The following is an 18,541-nucleotide window of genomic DNA, read 5'->3' on the forward strand; positions in this document are numbered from 1 at the left end:
TAGCCACCCTTTGCCTTGATGACAGCATGCCACACTCTTGGCATTCTCTCAACCAGCTTCATGAGGTAGTCACCTGGAATGCTTTTCCAACAGTCTTGAAGGAGTTCCCACACATGCTGAGCACTTGTTGGCTGCTTTTCCTTCACTCTGCAGTCCAGCTCATCCCAAATCATTGAGGTCGGGTGATTGTGGAGGTCACCTGATGCAGCACTCCAGGTGTTATGGGTAATTGTCCTGTTGAAAAACAAATTATAGTCCCACAAAGTGCAGATCAGACGCGATGGCGTATTGCTGCACAATGCTGTGGTAGCCATGCTGGTTAAGAAGTGTTCCTTGAATTCTAAATCACTGAAAATGTCACCAGCAAAGCACCCCCAAACCATCACACCTCCTCCTCCTCCATGCTTCATGTTGGAAACAACACATGCAGAGATCATCCGTTCACCTACTCAGTCTCTCACAAAGACACGGCGGTTGGAACCAAAGATCTCACATTTGGACTCATCAGAACCAAAGGGCAGATTTCCACCTGTCTAATGTCCATTGTTCGCGTTTCTCGGCCCAATCAAGTCTCTTCTTATTGTTGGTGTCCTTTAGTAGTGGTTTCTTTGCAGCAACTCGACCATGACGGCCTGATTCACACAGTCTCCCCTGAACAGTTTATGTGGAGATGTGTCTGTTACTCAAACACATTAAGAAGGAAATCAATTCCACAAATTAACTTAATCCAGGTGACTACCAAGCTAGTTGAGAGAATGCCAAGAGTGTGCAAAGCTGTCATCAAGACAAAGGGTGGATATTTTGAAAAACAATATTTAAATATATTTAGATTTGTTTAACACCATTTTGGTTACTACATGATTCCATATGTTTTATTTCATAGATCTGATGTCTTCACTATTATTCTACAATGTAGAAAATACTACAATTTATTTTTTAAATATGTTATAGACAGTATTCGGATAGAATATATAGTATATCTGTAGAATACGTAGGATAGAATACTATATGTACAGCAATAGTTGAATAGGACGGACTTGACTAGAATACAGTATATCCATGAGAAGTCAGTAAAACAGTATGTAAACATTATTAAAGTGACCAGTGTTCATTCTCTATGTAAACATTACTAAAGTGACCAGTGTTCCCATTACTAAAGTGACCAGTGTTCCATCTCTATGTAAACATTATTAAAGTGACCAGTGTTCCATCTCATTATTAAAGTGACCAGTGTTCCATCTCTATGTAAACATTATTAAAGTGACCAGTGTTCCATCTCATTATTAAAGTGACCAGTGTTCCATCTCTATGTAAACATTATTAAAGTGACCAGTGTTCCATCTCTATGTAAACATTATTAAAGTGGCCAGTGTTCCATCTCTATGTAAACATTACTAAAGTGACCAGTGTTCCATCTCTATGTAAACATTATTAAAGTGACCCGTGTTCCATCTCTATGTAAACATTACTAAAGTGACCCGTGTTCCATCTCTATGTAAACATTATTAAAGTGACCAGTGTTCCATCTCTATGTAAACATTATTAAAGTGACCAGTGTTCCATCTCTATGTAAACATTATTAAAGTGACCCGTGTTCCATCTCTATGTAAACATTATTAAAGTGACCCGTGTTCCATCTCTATGTAAACATTACTAAAGTGACCAGTGTTCCATCTCTATGTAAACATTATTAAAGTGACCCGTGTTCCATTACTAAAGTGACCAGTGTTCCATCTCTATGTAAACATTATTAAAGTGACCAGTGTTCCATCTCTATGTAAACATTATTAAAGTGACCCGTGTTCCATCTCTATGTAAACATTATTAAAGTGACCAGTGTTCCATCTCTATGTAAACATTACTAAAGTGACCAGTGTTCCATCTCTATGTAAACATTATTAAAGTGACCCGTGTTCCATCTCTATGTAAACATTACTAAAGTGACCCGTGTTCCATCTCTATGTAAACATTATTAAAGTGACCAGTGTTCCATCTCTATGTAAACATTATTAAAGTGACCAGTGTTCCATCTCTATGTAAACATTATTAAAGTGACCCGTGTTCCATCTCTATGTAAACATTATTAAAGTGACCCGTGTTCCATCTCTATGTAAACATTATTAAAGTGACCAGTGTTCCATCTCTATGTAAACATTATTAAAGTGACCCGTGTTCCATCTCTATGTAAACATTATTAAAGTGACCAGTGTTCCATCTCTATGTAAACATTATTAAAGTGGCCAGTGTTCCATCTCTATGTAAACATTACTAAAGTGACCAGTGTTCCATCTCTATGTAAACATTATTAAAGTGACCCGTGTTCCATCTCTATGTAAACATTACTAAAGTGACCCGTGTTCCATCTCTATGTAAACATTATTAAAGTGACCAGTGTTCCATCTCTATGTAAACATTATTAAAGTGACCAGTGTTCCATCTCTATGTAAACATTATTAAAGGGACCCGTGTTCCATCTCTATGTAAACATTATTAAAGTGACCCGTGTTCCATCTCTATGTAAACATTACTAAAGTGACCAGTGTTCCATCTCTATGTAAACATTATTAAAGTGACCCGTGTTCCATTACTAAAGTGACCAGTGTTCCATCTCTATGTAAACATTATTAAAGTGACCAGTGTTCCATCTCTATGTAAACATTATTAAAGTGACCCGTGTTCCATCTCTATGTAAACATTATTAAAGTGACCAGTGTTCCATCTCTATGTAAACATTACTAAAGTGACCAGTGTTCCATCTCTATGTAAACATTATTAAAGTGACCCGTGTTCCATCTCTATGTAAACATTACTAAAGTGACCCGTGTTCCATCTCTATGTAAACATTATTAAAGTGACCAGTGTTCCATCTCTATGTAAACATTATTAAAGTGACCAGTGTTCCATCTCTATGTAAACATTATTAAAGTGACCCGTGTTCCATCTCTATGTAAACATTATTAAAGTGACCCGTGTTCCATCTCTATGTAAACATTACTAAAGTGACCAGTGTTCCATCTCTATGTAAACATTATTAAAGTGACCAGTGTTCCATTACTAAAGTGACCAGTGTTCCATCTCTATGTAAACATTATTAAAGTGACCAGTGTTCCATCTCTATGTAAACATTATTAAAGTGACCCGTGTTCCATCTCTATGTAAACATTACTAAAGTGACCAGTGTTCCATCTCTATGTAAACATTATTAAAGTGACCCGTGTTCCATCTCTATGTAAACATTACTAAAGTGACCCGTGTTCCATCTCTATGTAAACATTATTAAAGTGACCAGTGTTCCATCTCTATGTAAACATTATTAAATGACCAGTGTTCCATCTCTATGTAAACATTATTAAAGTGACCCGTGTTCCATCTCTATGTAAACATTATTAAAGTGACCCGTGTTCCATCTCTATGTAAACATTACTAAAGTGACCAGTGTTCCATCTCTATGTAAACATTATTAAAGTGACCAGTGTTCCATTACTAAAGTGACCAGTGTTCCATCTCTATGTAAACATTATTAAAGTGACCAGTGTTCCATCTCTATGTAAACATTATTAAAGTGACCAGTGTTCCATCTCTATGTAAACATTATTAAAGTGACCAGTGTTCCATCTCTATGTAAACATTATTAAAGTGACCAGTGTTCCATCTCTATGTAAACATTATTAAAGTGACCAGTGTTCCATCTCTATGTAAACATTACTAAAGTGACCAGTGTTCCATCTCTATGTGCAACAGCCTCAAAGGTGCAGGCTTGTAACCGAGTAACCGGGTGGTGACAGTGACTAAGTTCAGGGCAGGATACTGAGTGGAGGCCCAGCTAGTGATGGCTATTTAACAGTCTGATGGCCATGAGATAGAAGCTGTTTTTCAGTCTCTCGGTCACAGCTTAAATGCACCTGTACTGACGCCTTCTGGATGATAGCGGGGTGAACAGGCAGGGGCTCGGGTGGTTGATGTCCCTGATGATCTTTTTGGCCTTCCTGTGACATCGGGTGGTGTAGGTGTCCTGGAGGGCAGGTAGACTGCCCTCTGTGATGCGTTGGGCAGACCTCACTACCCTCTGGAGAGCCCTGCAGTTGTGGACGGTGCAGTTGCCGTACCAGGCGGTGATGCAGCCTGACAGGATGCTCTCAATGGTGCATCTGTAAAAGTTTGTGAAGGTTTTAGGGGCCAAGCCAAATTTCTTCAGCCTCCTGAGGTTGAAGAGGCGTTGATGCATCTTCTTCACCACGCTGTCTGTGTGGGTGGACCATTTCAGTTTGTCCGTGATGTGGACGCCGAGGAACTTGAAGCTCTTCACCTTCTCCACTGTGGCCCTGTCGATGTGAATAGGGCCGTGCTCCCTCTTCTGTTTCCCTGAAGTCCACGATCTGCTCCTTCATTTTGTTGATGTTGAGGGAGAGGTTACTTTCCTGGCACCACTCTGCCAGGGCCCTCACCTCCTCCATGTAGGCCGTCTCATCATTGTTGGTAATCAGGCCTACCACTGTTGGGTCGTCTTCAAACTTGATGATTGAGTTGGAGGCGTGTGTGGCCAGGCAGTCATGGGTGAACAGGGAGTACAGGAGGGGGCTGAGCACGCACCCTTGTGGGGCCTCTGTGTTGAGGATCAGAGTAGTGTTTCCTACCTTTGGGGGCGGCCCGTCAGGAAGTCCAGGACTCCTGTTGCACAGGGCCCCGAGTCTAATGATGAGCTTGGAGGGTACTATGGCGTTAAATGCTGAGCTATAGTCAATGAACAGCATTCTCAGTTAGGTATTCCTCTTGTCCAGATGGGTTAGGGCAGTGTGCAGTGTGGTTGCGATTGCGTCGTCTGTGGACCTATTGGGGCGGTAAACAAATTGGAGTGGGTCTAAGGTGACAGGTAGGGGGGAGGTGATATGGTCCTTGACTAGTCTCTCAAAGCACTTCATGATGACAGAAGTGAGTGCTATGAGTGATAGTCAGTTAGTTCAGTTACCTTGGTTTTCTTGGGTACAAGAACTTGACGCAAGTCGGGACCGCAGACTGTGTTAGGGATTGATTATGTCTGTAAACACTCCAGCCAGCTGGTCTGTGTATGCCTCTGAGGACAAGGCTTGGCGTGCTGTCTGGGCCGGCAGCCTTGCCAGGGATAACATGGTTAAATGTCTTACTCACATCGACCATGGAGAACGAGAGCAGCATCGGTGACACTGTGTTATCCTCAAAGCGGGCGAAGATGGTGTTTAGCTTGTCTGAGAGCAATGTCAGTGGTAATCAAATGGCTACCCAGACTACTTGCATTGTCGTCGTCGTCCCCCCCCCCCCCCCCATCCCTCTGTTCATTATCTACACACAGTCATTTTAATAACTCTACCTACATGTACATATTAAATCAACTAACCGGTGCCCCCGCACATTGCCTCTGTACCGGTACCCCCTGTATATAGCCTCCACATTGCCTCTGTACCAGTACCCCCTGTATATAGCCTCCACATTGACTCTGTACCGGTACCCCCTGTATATAGCCTCCACATTGACTCTGTACTGGTACCCCCTGTATATAGCCTCCACATTGACTCTGTACCGGTACCCCCTGTATATAGCCTCCACATTGACTCTGTACCGGTACCCCCTGTATATAGACTCCACATTGACTCTGTACCAGTACCCCCTGTATATAGCCTCCACATTGACTCTGTACCGGTACCCCCTGTATATAGCCTCCACATTGACTCTGTACCGGTACTCCCTGTATATAGCCTCCACATTGACTCTGTACCGGTACCCCCTGTATATAGCCTCCACATTGTCTCTGTACCGGTACCCCCTGTATATAGCCTCCACATTGACTCTGTACCGGTACCCCCTGTATATAGCCTCCACATTGACTCTGTACCGGTACCCCCTGTATATAGCCTCCACATTGTCTCTGTACCGGTACCCCCTGTATATAGCCTCCACATTGCCTCTGTACCGGTACCCTCTGTATATAGCCTCCACATTGACTCTGTACCGGTACACCCTGTATATAGCCTCCACATTGACTCTGTACCGGTACCCTCTGTATGTAGCCTCCACATTGACTCTGTACCGTAATACCCTGTATATAGCCTTCACATTGACTCTGTACCAGTACCCCCTGTATATAGCCTCCACATTGACTCTGTACCGGTACCCCCTGTATATAGCCTCCACATTGACTCTGTACCGGTACCCCCTGTATATAGCCTCCACATTGCCGCTGTACCGGTACCCTCTGTATGTAGCCTCCACATTGCCTCTGTACCGGTACCCCCTGTATATAACCTCCACATTGACTCTGTACCGGTACCCCCTGTATATAGCCTCCACATTGACTCTGTACCGGTACCCCCTGTATATAGCCTCCACATTGACTCTGTACCGGTACCCTCTGTATGTAGCCTCCACATTGCCTCTGTACCGGTACCCCCTGTATATAGCCTCCACATTGACTCTGTACCGGTACCCCCTGTATGTAGCCTCCACATTGACTCTGTACCGGTACCCCCTGTATGTAGCCTCCACATTGCCTCTGTACCGGTACCCCCTGTATATAGCCTCCACATTGACTCTGTACCGGTACCCCCTGTATATAGTCTCCACATTGACTCTGTACCGTAATACCCTGTATATAGCCTCCACATTGACTCTGTACCGTAATACCCTGTATATAGCCTCCACATTGACTCTGTACCGGTACCCCCTGTATATAGCCTCCACATTGACTCTGTACCGGTACCCTCTGTATGTAGCCTCCACATTGCCTCTGTACCGGTACCCCCTGTATATAGCCTCCACATTGACTCTGTACCGGTACCCCCTGTATGTAGCCTCCACATTGACTCTGTACCGGTACCCCCTGTATGTAGCCTCCACATTGCCTCTGTACCGGTACCCCCTGTATATAGCCTCCACATTGACTCTGTACCGGTACCCCCTGTATATAGTCTCCACATTGACTCTGTACCGTAATACCCTGTATATAGCCTCCACATTGACTCTGTACCGTAATACCCTGTATATAGTCTCCACTTTGACTCTGTACCGGTACCCCCTGTATATAGCCTCCACATTGACTCTGTACCGGTACCCTCTGTATGTAGCCTCCACATTGCCTCTGTACCGGTACCCCCTGTATATAGCCTCCACATTGACTCTGTACCGGTACCCCCTGTATGTAGCCTCCACATTGACTCTGTACCGGTACCCCCTGTATGTAGCCTCCACATTGCCTCTGTACCGGTACCCCCTGTATATAGCCTCCACATTGACTCTGTACCGGTACCCCCTGTATATAGTCTCCACATTGACTCTGTACCGTAATACCCTGTATATAGCCTCCACATTGACTCTGTACTGGTACCCCCTGTATATAGCCTCCACATTGTCTCTGTACCGGTACCCCCTGTATATAGCCTCCACATTGACTCTGTACCGGTACCCCCTGTATATAGCCTCCACATTGACTCTGTACCGTAATACCCTGTATATAGCCTCCACATTGACTCTGTACCGTAATACCCTGTATATAGTCTCCACATTGACTCTGTACCGGTACCCCCTGTATATAGCCTCCACATTGACTCTGTACCGGTACCCCCTGTATATAGCCTCCACATTGACTCTGTACCGGTACCCTCTGTATGTAGCCTCCACATTGCCTCTGTACCGGTACCCCCTGTATATAGCCTCCACATTGACTCTGTACCGGTACCCCCTGTATGTAGCCTCCACATTGACTCTGTACCGGTACCCCCTGTATGTAGCCTCCACATTGCCTCTGTACCGGTACCCCCTGTATATAGCCTCCACATTGACTCTGTACCGGTACCCCCTGTATATAGTCTCCACATTGACTCTGTACCGTAATACCCTGTATATAGCCTCCACATTGACTCTGTACTGGTACCCCCTGTATATAGCCTCCACATTGTCTCTGTACCGGTACCCCCTGTATATAGCCTCCACATTGACTCTGTACCGGTACCCCCTGTATATAGCCTCCACATTGACTCTGTACCGTAATACCCTGTATATAGCCTCCACATTGACTCTGTACCGTAATACCCTGTATATAGTCTCCACATTGACTCTGTACCGGTACCCCCTGTATATAGCCTCCACATTGACTCTGTACCGGTACCCTCTGTATGTAGCCTCCACATTGCCTCTGTACCGGTACCCTCTGTATGTAGCCTCCACATTGCCTCTGTACCGGTACCCTCTGTATGTAGCCTCCACATTGACTCTGTACCGGTACCCTCTGTATGTAGCCTCCACATTGACTCTGTACCGGTACCCCCTGTATATAGCCTCCACATTGACTCTGTACCGGTACCCTCTGTATGTAGCCTCCACATTGACTCTGTACCGGTACCCTCTGTATGTAGCCTCCACATTGACTCTGTACCGTAATACCCTGTATATAGCCTCCACATTGACTCTGTACCGTAATACCCTGTATATAGCCTCCACATTGACTCTGTACCGGTACCCTCTGTATGTAGCCTCCACATTGACTCTGTACCGGTACCCCCTGTATATAGCCTCCACATTGACTCTGTACCGGTACCCTCTGTATGTAGCCTCCACATTGACTCTGTACCGGTACCCTCTGTATATAGCCTCCACATTGACTCTGTACCGGTACCCCCTGTATATAGTCTCCACATTGACTCTGTACCGTAATACCCTGTATATAGCCTCCACATTGACTCTGTACCGGTACCCCCTGTATATAGCCTCCACATTGACTCTGTACCGTAATACCCTGTATATAGCCTCCACATTGACTCTGTACTGGTACCTCCTGTATATAACCTCCACATTAACTCTGTACCGGTACCCTCTGTATGTAGCCTCCACATTGACTCTGTACCAGTACCCCCTGTATATAGCCTCCACATTGACTCTGTACCGGTACCCCCTGTATATAGCCTCCACATTGCCTTTGTACCGGTACCCTCTGTATATAGCCTCCACATTGACTCTGTACCGGTACCCTCTGTATGTAGCCTCCACATTGACTCTGTACCGGTACCCTCTGTATGTAGCCTCCACATTGACTCTGTACCGGTACCCTCTGTATGTAGCCTCCACATTGACTCTGTACCGGTACCCTCTGTATGTAGCCTCCACATTGACTCTGTACCAGTACCCTCTGTATGTAGCCTCCACATTGACTCTGTACCGGTACCCTCTGTATGTAGCCTCCACATTGACTCTGTACCGTAATACCCTGTATATAGCCTCCACATTGACTCTGTACCGGTACCCCCTGTATATAGCCTCCACATTGACTCTGTACAGTAATACCCTGTATATAGCCTCCACATTGACTCTGTACCGGTACCCCCTGTATATAGTCTCCACATTGACTCTGTACCGTAATACCCTGTATATAGCTTCCACATTGACTCTGTACCGTAATACCCTGTATATAGCCTCCACATTGACTCTGTACCGTAATACCCTGTATATAGCCTCCACATTGACTCTGTACCAGTACCCTCTGTATGTAGCCTCCACATTGACTCTGTACCAGTACCCTCTGTATGTAGCCTCCACATTGACTCTGTACCATAATAACCTGTATATAGCCTCCACATTGACTCTGTACCAGTACCCCCTGTATATAGCCTCCACATTGACTCTGTACCATAATAACCTGTATATAGCCTCCACATTGACTCTGTACCAGTACCCTCTGTATGTAGCCTCCACATTGACTCTGTACCGGTACCCCCTGTATATAGCCTCCACATTGACTCTGTACCAGTACCCCCTGTATATAGCCTCCACATTGACTCTGTACCATAATAACCTGTATATAGCCTCCACATTGACTCTGTACCAGTACCCTCTGTATGTAGTCTCCACATTGACTCTGTACCAGTACCCTCTGTATGTAGCCTCCACATTGACTCTGTACCAGTACCCCCTGTATATAGCCTCCACATTGACTCTGTACCAGTACCCCCTGTATATAGCCTCCACATTGACTCTGTACCATAATAACCTGTATATAGCCTCCACATTGACTCTGTACCGTAATACCCTGTATATAGCCTCCACATTGACTCTGTACCAGTACCCTCTGTATATAGCCTCCACATTGACTCTGTACCAGTACCCTCTGTATGTAGTCTCCACATTGACTCTGTACCAGTACCCTCTGTATATAGCCTCCACATTGACTCTGTACCAGTACCCTCTGTATGTAGTCTCCACATTGACTCTGTACCAGTACCCTCTGTATATAGCCTCCACATTGACTCTGTACCAGTACCCTCTGTATGTAGTCTCCACATTGACTCTGTACCAGTACCCTCTGTATATAGCCTCCACATTGACTCTGTACCAGTACCCTCTGTATGTAGTCTCCACATTGACTCTGTACCAGTACCCTCTGTATGTAGTCTCCACATTGACTCTGTACCAGTACCCTCTGTATATAGCCTCCACATTGACTCTGTACCAGTACCCTCTGTATGTAGTCTCCACATTGACTCTGTACCAGTACCCTCTGTATATAGCCTCCACATTGACTCTGTACCAGTACCCTCTGTATGTAGTCTCCACATTGACTCTGTACCAGTACCCTCTGTATATAGTCTCCACATTGACTCTGTACCGTAATACCCTGTATATAGCCTCCACATTGACTCTGTACTGGTACCCCCTGTATATAGCCTCCACATTGTCTCTGTACCGGTACCCCCTGTATATAGCCTCCACATTGACTCTGTACCGGTACCCCCTGTATATAGCCTCCACATTGACTCTGTACCGTAATACCCTGTATATAGCCTCCACATTGACTCTGTACCGTAATACCCTGTATATAGTCTCCACATTGACTCTGTACCGGTACCCCCTGTATATAGCCTCCACATTGCCTCTGTACCGGTACCCTCTGTATGTAGCCTCCACATTGCCTCTGTACCGGTACCCTCTGTATGTAGCCTCCACATTGACTCTGTACCGGTACCCTCTGTATGTAGCCTCCACATTGACTCTGTACCGGTACCCCCTGTATATAGCCTCCACATTGACTCTGTACCGGTACCCTCTGTATGTAGCCTCCACATTGACTCTGTACCGGTACCCTCTGTATGTAGCCTCCACATTGACTCTGTACCGTAATACCCTGTATATAGCCTCCACATTGACTCTGTACCGGTACCCCCTGTATATAGCCTCCACATTGACTCTGTACCGGTACCCTCTGTATGTAGCCTCCACATTGACTCTGTACCGGTACCCTCTGTATATAGCCTCCACATTGACTCTGTACCGGTACCCCCTGTATATAGTCTCCACATTGACTCTGTACCGTAATACCCTGTATATAGCCTCCACATTGACTCTGTACCGGTACCCCCTGTATATAGCCTCCACATTGACTCTGTACCGTAATACCCTGTATATAGCCTCCACATTGACTCTGTACTGGTACCTCCTGTATATAACCTCCACATTAACTCTGTACCGGTACCCTCTGTATGTAGCCTCCACATTGACTCTGTACCAGTACCCCCTGTATATAGCCTCCACATTGACTCTGTACCGGTACCCCCTGTATATAGCCTCCACATTGCCTTTGTACCGGTACCCTCTGTATATAGCCTCCACATTGACTCTGTACCGGTACCCTCTGTATGTAGCCTCCACATTGACTCTGTACCGGTACCCTCTGTATGTAGCCTCCACATTGACTCTGTACCGGTACCCTCTGTATGTAGCCTCCACATTGACTCTGTACCGGTACCCTCTGTATGTAGCCTCCACATTGACTCTGTACCAGTACCCTCTGTATGTAGCCTCCACATTGACTCTGTACCGGTACCCTCTGTATGTAGCCTCCACATTGACTCTGTACCGTAATACCCTGTATATAGCCTCCACATTGACTCTGTACCGGTACCCCCTGTATATAGCCTCCACATTGACTCTGTACAGTAATACCCTGTATATAGCCTCCACATTGACTCTGTACCGGTACCCCCTGTATATAGTCTCCACATTGACTCTGTACCGTAATACCCTGTATATAGCCTCCACATTGACTCTGTACCGTAATACCCTGTATATAGCCTCCACATTGACTCTGTACCGTAATACCCTGTATATAGCCTCCACATTGACTCTGTACCAGTACCCTCTGTATGTAGCCTCCACATTGACTCTGTACCAGTACCCTCTGTATGTAGCCTCCACATTGACTCTGTACCATAATAACCTGTATATAGCCTCCACATTGACTCTGTACCAGTACCCCCTGTATATAGCCTCCACATTGACTCTGTACCATAATAACCTGTATATAGCCTCCACATTGACTCTGTACCAGTACCCTCTGTATGTAGCCTCCACATTGACTCTGTACCGGTACCCCCTGTATATAGCCTCCACATTGACTCTGTACCAGTACCCCCTGTATATAGCCTCCACATTGACTCTGTACCATAATAACCTGTATATAGCCTCCACATTGACTCTGTACCAGTACCCTCTGTATGTAGTCTCCACATTGACTCTGTACCAGTACCCTCTGTATGTAGCCTCCACATTGACTCTGTACCAGTACCCCCTGTATATAGCCTCCACATTGACTCTGTACCAGTACCCCCTGTATATAGCCTCCACATTGACTCTGTACCATAATAACCTGTATATAGCCTCCACATTGACTCTGTACCGTAATACCCTGTATATAGCCTCCACATTGACTCTGTACCAGTACCCTCTGTATATAGCCTCCACATTGACTCTGTACCAGTACCCTCTGTATGTAGTCTCCACATTGACTCTGTACCAGTACCCTCTGTATATAGCCTCCACATTGACTCTGTACCAGTACCCTCTGTATGTAGTCTCCACATTGACTCTGTACCAGTACCCTCTGTATATAGCCTCCACATTGACTCTGTACCAGTACCCTCTGTATGTAGTCTCCACATTGACTCTGTACCAGTACCCTCTGTATATAGCCTCCACATTGACTCTGTACCAGTACCCTCTGTATGTAGTCTCCACATTGACTCTGTACCAGTACCCTCTGTATGTAGTCTCCACATTGACTCTGTACCAGTACCCTCTGTATATAGCCTCCACATTGACTCTGTACCAGTACCCTCTGTATGTAGTCTCCACATTGACTCTGTACCAGTACCCTCTGTATATAGCCTCCACATTGACTCTGTACCAGTACCCTCTGTATGTAGTCTCCACATTGACTCTGTACCAGTACCCTCTGTATGTAGTCTCCACATTGACTCTGTACCAGTACCCTCTGTATGTAGTCTCCACATTGACTCTGTACCAGTACCCTCTGTATGTAGTCTCCACATTGACTCTGTACCAGTACCCTCTGTATGTAGCCTCCACATTGACTCTGTACCGGTACCCCCTGTATATAGCCTCCACATTGACTCTGTACCGTAATACCCTGTATATAGCCTCCACATTGACTCTGTACCGGTACCCCCTGTATATAGTCTCCACATTGACTCTGTACCGGTACCCCCTGTATATAGCCTCCACATTGACTCTGTACCGGTACCCCCTGTATATAGCCTCCACATTGACTCTGTACCGGTACCCCCTGTATATAGCCTCCACATTGACTCTGTACCGGTACCCCCTGTATATAGCCTCCACATTGACTCTGTACCGGTACCCCCTGTATATAGCCTCCACATTGACTCTGTACCGGTACCCCCTGTATATAGCCTCCACATTGACTCTGTACCGGTACCCCCTGTATATAGCCTCCACATTGACTCTGTACCGGTACCCCCTGTATATAGCCTCCACATTGACTCTGTACCGGTACCCCCTGTATATAGCCTCCACATTGACTCTGTACCGGTACCCCCTGTATATAGCCTCCACATTGACTCTGTACCGGTACCCCCTGTATGTAGCCTCCACATTGACTCTGTACCGGTACCCCCTGTATATAACCTCCACATTGACTCTGTACCGGTACCCCCTGTATGTAGCCTCCACATTGACTCTGTACCGGTACCCCCTGTATATAACCTCCACATTGACTCTGTACCAGTACCAACCTGTATATAGCCTCCACATTGACTCTGTACCGGTACCCCCTGTATGTAGCCTCCACATTGACTCTGTACCGGTAACCCCTGTATATAGTCTCCACATTGACTCTGTACTGGTACCCCCTGTATATAGCCTCCACATTGACTCTGTACCGGTACCCCCTGTATATAGTCTCTACATTGACTCTGTACCGGTACCCCCTGTATATAGCCTCCACATTGACTCTGTACCGGTACCCCCTGTATATAGCCTCCACATTGACTCTGTACCGGTACCCCCTGTATATAGCCTCCACATTGACTCTGTACCGGTACCCCCTGTATATAGCCTCCACATTGACTCTGTACCGGTACCCCCTGTATATAGCCTCCACATTGACTCTGTACCGGTACCCCCTGTATATAGCCTCCACATTGACTCTGTACCGGTACCCCCTGTATGTAGTCTCCACATTGACTCTGTACCGGTACCCTCTGTATATAGCCTCCACATTGACTCTGTACCGGTACCCCCTGTATATAGCCTCCACATTGACTCTGTACCGGTACCCCCTGTATATAGCCTCCACATTGACTCTGTACCGGTACCCCCTGTATATAGCCTCCACATTGACTCTGTACCGGTACCCCCTGTATGTAGTCTCCACATTGACTCTGTACCGGTACCCTCTGTATATAGACTCCACATTGACTCTGTACCAGTACCCCCTGTATATAGCCTCCACATTGACTCTGTACTGGTACCCCCTGTATATAGCCTCCACATTGACTCTGTACCGGTACCCCCTGTATGTAGTCTCCACATTGACTCTGTACTGGTACCCCCTGTATATAGCCTCCACATTGACTCTGTACCGGTACCCCCTGTATGTAGTCTCCACATTGACTCTGTACCGGTACCCCCTGTATGTAGCCTCCACATTGACTGTGTACTGGTACCCCCTGTATATAGCCTCCACATTGACTGTGTACTGGTACCCCCTGTATGTAGCCTCCACATTGACTCTGTACTGGTACCCCCTGTATATAGCCTCCACATTGACTGTGTACTGGTACCCCCTGTATGTAGCCTCCACATTGACTCTGTACCGGTACCCCCTGTATGTAACCTCCACATTGACTCTGTACCGTAATACCCTGTATATAACCTCCACATTGACTCTGTACCGGTACCCCCTGTATATAGCCTCCACATTGACTCTGTACCGGTACCCCCTGTATATAGCCTCCACATTGACTCTGTACCGGTACCCCCTGTATATAGCCTCCACATTGACTCTGTACCGGTACCCCCTGTATATAGCCTCCACATTGACTCTGTACCGGTACCCCCTGTATGTAGTCTCCACATTGACTCTGTACCGGTACCCTCTGTATATAGCCTCCACATTGACTCTGTACCGGTACCCCCTGTATATAGCCTCCACATTGACTCTGTACCGGTACCCCCTGTATATAGCCTCCACATTGACTCTGTACCGGTACCCCCTGTATATAGCCTCCACATTGACTCTGTACCGGTACCCCCTGTATGTAGTCTCCACATTGACTCTGTACCGGTACCCTCTGTATATAGACTCCACATTGACTCTGTACCAGTACCCCCTGTATATAGCCTCCACATTGACTCTGTACTGGTACCCCCTGTATATAGCCTCCACATTGACTCTGTACCGGTACCCCCTGTATGTAGTCTCCACATTGACTCTGTACTGGTACCCCCTGTATATAGCCTCCACATTGACTCTGTACCGGTACCCCCTGTATGTAGTCTCCACATTGACTCTGTACCGGTACCCCCTGTATGTAGCCTCCACATTGACTGTGTACTGGTACCCCCTGTATATAGCCTCCACATTGACTGTGTACTGGTACCCCCTGTATGTAGCCTCCACATTGACTCTGTACTGGTACCCCCTGTATATAGCCTCCACATTGACTGTGTACTGGTACCCCCTGTATGTAGCCTCCACATTGACTCTGTACCGGTACCCCCTGTATGTAACCTCCACATTGACTCTGTACCGTAATACCCTGTATATAACCTCCACATTGACTCTGTACCGGTACCCCCTGTATATAGTCTCCACATTGACTCTGTACCGTAATACCCTGTATATAGCCTCCACATTGACTCTGTACCGTAATACCCTGTATATAGCCTCCACATTGACTCTGTACCGTAATACCCTGTATGTAGCCTCCACATTGACTCTGTACCGTAATACCCTGTATATAGCCTCCACATTGACTCTGTACCGTAATACCCTGTATATAGCCTCCACATTGACTCTGTACCGTAATACCCTGTATATAGCCTCCACATTGACTCTGTACCGTAATACCCTGTATATAGCCTCCACATTGACTCTGTACCGTAATACCCTGTATATAGCCTCCACATTGACTCTGTACCAGTACCCTCTGTATGTAGCCTCCACATTGACTCTGTACCAGTACCCTCTGTATATAGCCTCCACATTGACTCTGTACCAGTACCCTCTGTATATAGCCTCCACATTGACTCTGTACCGGTACCCCCCTGTATATAGCCTCCACATTGACTCTGTACCAGTACCCTCTGTATATAGCCTCCACATTGACTCTGTACCGGTACCCTCTGTATATAGTCTCCACATTGACTCAGACAGACCTAGTAACGTGGAGGCTAGTGACAGACAGATCTAGTGACGTGGAGGCTAGTGACAGACAGATCTAGTGACGTGGAGACTAGTGACAGACAGACCTAGTGACGTGGAGGCTAGTGACAGACAGACCTAGTAACGTGGAGGCTAGTGACAGACAGATCTAGTGACGTGGAGGCTAGTGACAGACAGATCTAGTGACGTGGAGACTAGTGACAGACAGACCTAGTGACGTGGAGACTAGTGACAGACAGACCTAGTAACGTGGAGGCTGGTGACAGACAGATCTAGTGACGTGGAGACTAGTGACAGACAGACCTAGTGACGTGGAGGCTAGTGACAGACAGACAGAGTGACGTGGAGACTAGTGACAGACAGACAGGGTGACGTGGAGACTAGTGACAGACAGACAGGGTGATGTGGAGACTAGTGACAGACAGACAGAGTGACGTGGAGGCTAGTGACAGACAGGCAGAGTGACGTGGAGACTAGTGACAGACAGACCTAGTGACGTGGAGGCTAGTGACGGACAGACAGAGTGACGTGGAGACTAGTGACAGACAGACAGAGTGACGTGGAGACTAGTGGCAGACAGACAGGGTGACGTGGAGACTAGTGACAGACAGACATACATACAGAGTGATGTGGAGACTAGTGACAGACAGACAGAGTGACGTGGAGACTAGTGACAGAAGACAGGGTGACGTGGAGACTAGTGACAGACAGACATAGTGACGTGGAGACTAGTGACAGACAGACAGAGTGACGTGGAGACTAGTGACAGACAGACAGAGTGACGTGGAGGCTAGTGACAGACAGACAGAGTGACGTGGAGACTAGTGACAGACAGACATACATACAGAGTGACGTGGAGACTAGTGACAGACAGACAGACAGAGTGACGTGGAGACTAGTGACAGACAGACAGGGTGACGTGGAGACTAGTGACAGACAGACAGGGTGACGTGGAGACTAGTGACAGACAGACAGGGTGACGTGGAGACTAGTGACAGACAGACAGGGTGACGTGGAGACTAGTGACAGACAGACAGGGTGATGTGGAGACTAGTGACAGACAGACAGAGTGACGTGGAGGCTAGTGACAGACAGGCAGAGTGACGTGGAGACTAGTGACAGACAGACCTCGTGACGTGGAGTCTAGTGACGGACAGACAGAGTGACGTGGAGACTAGTGACAGACAGACAGAGTGACGTGGAGACTAGTGGCAGACAGACAGGGTGACGTGGAGACTAGTGACAGACAGACATACATACAGAGTGATGTGGAGACTAGTGACAGACAGACAGAGTGACGTGGAGACTAGTGACAGACAGACAGGGTGACGTGGAGACTAGTGACAGACAGACCTAGTGACGTGGAGACTAGTGACAGACAGACAGAGTGACGTGGAGGCTAGTGACAGACAGACAGAGTGACGTGGAGACTAGTGACAGACAGACATACATACAGAGTGACTTGGAGACTAGTGACAGACAGACAGACAGACAGAGTGACGTGGAGACTAGTGACAGACAGACAGGGTGTCGTGGAGACTAGTGACAGACAGACAGGGTGACGTGGAGACTAGTGACAGACAGACAGGGTGACGTGGAGACTAGTGACGGACAGACAGGGTGACGTGGAGACTAGTGACAGACAGACAGGGTGACGTGGAGACTAGTGACAGACAGACAGGGTGACGTGGAGACTAGTGACAGACAGACAGGGTGACGTGGAGACTAGTGACAGACACGTAGATAAATCTGTCTATCTGATCGTATGCTCATCAGGATGCAAAGCAGCATCCTGCCTGAACCATCTAGATTATTTACTTA

At 46.8% G+C, this 18,541-nt stretch overlaps 1 protein-coding gene across 3 annotated transcripts in view; it reads right to left on the reverse strand.

Moving 5' to 3' along the window:
• LOC118962093 (aminoacyl tRNA synthase complex-interacting multifunctional protein 1) overlaps window positions 1-18,541 on the reverse strand; it is a 46,473-nt gene that overhangs the window by 16,581 nt on the left and 11,351 nt on the right. The window lies entirely within an intron of this gene.

This window comes from Oncorhynchus mykiss, chromosome 9 (genome assembly GCF_057628025.1).
Source record: "Oncorhynchus mykiss isolate SJ-2025 chromosome 9, ASM5762802v1, whole genome shotgun sequence".
NCBI classification, from domain to species: Eukaryota; Metazoa; Chordata; class Actinopteri; order Salmoniformes; family Salmonidae; genus Oncorhynchus; species Oncorhynchus mykiss.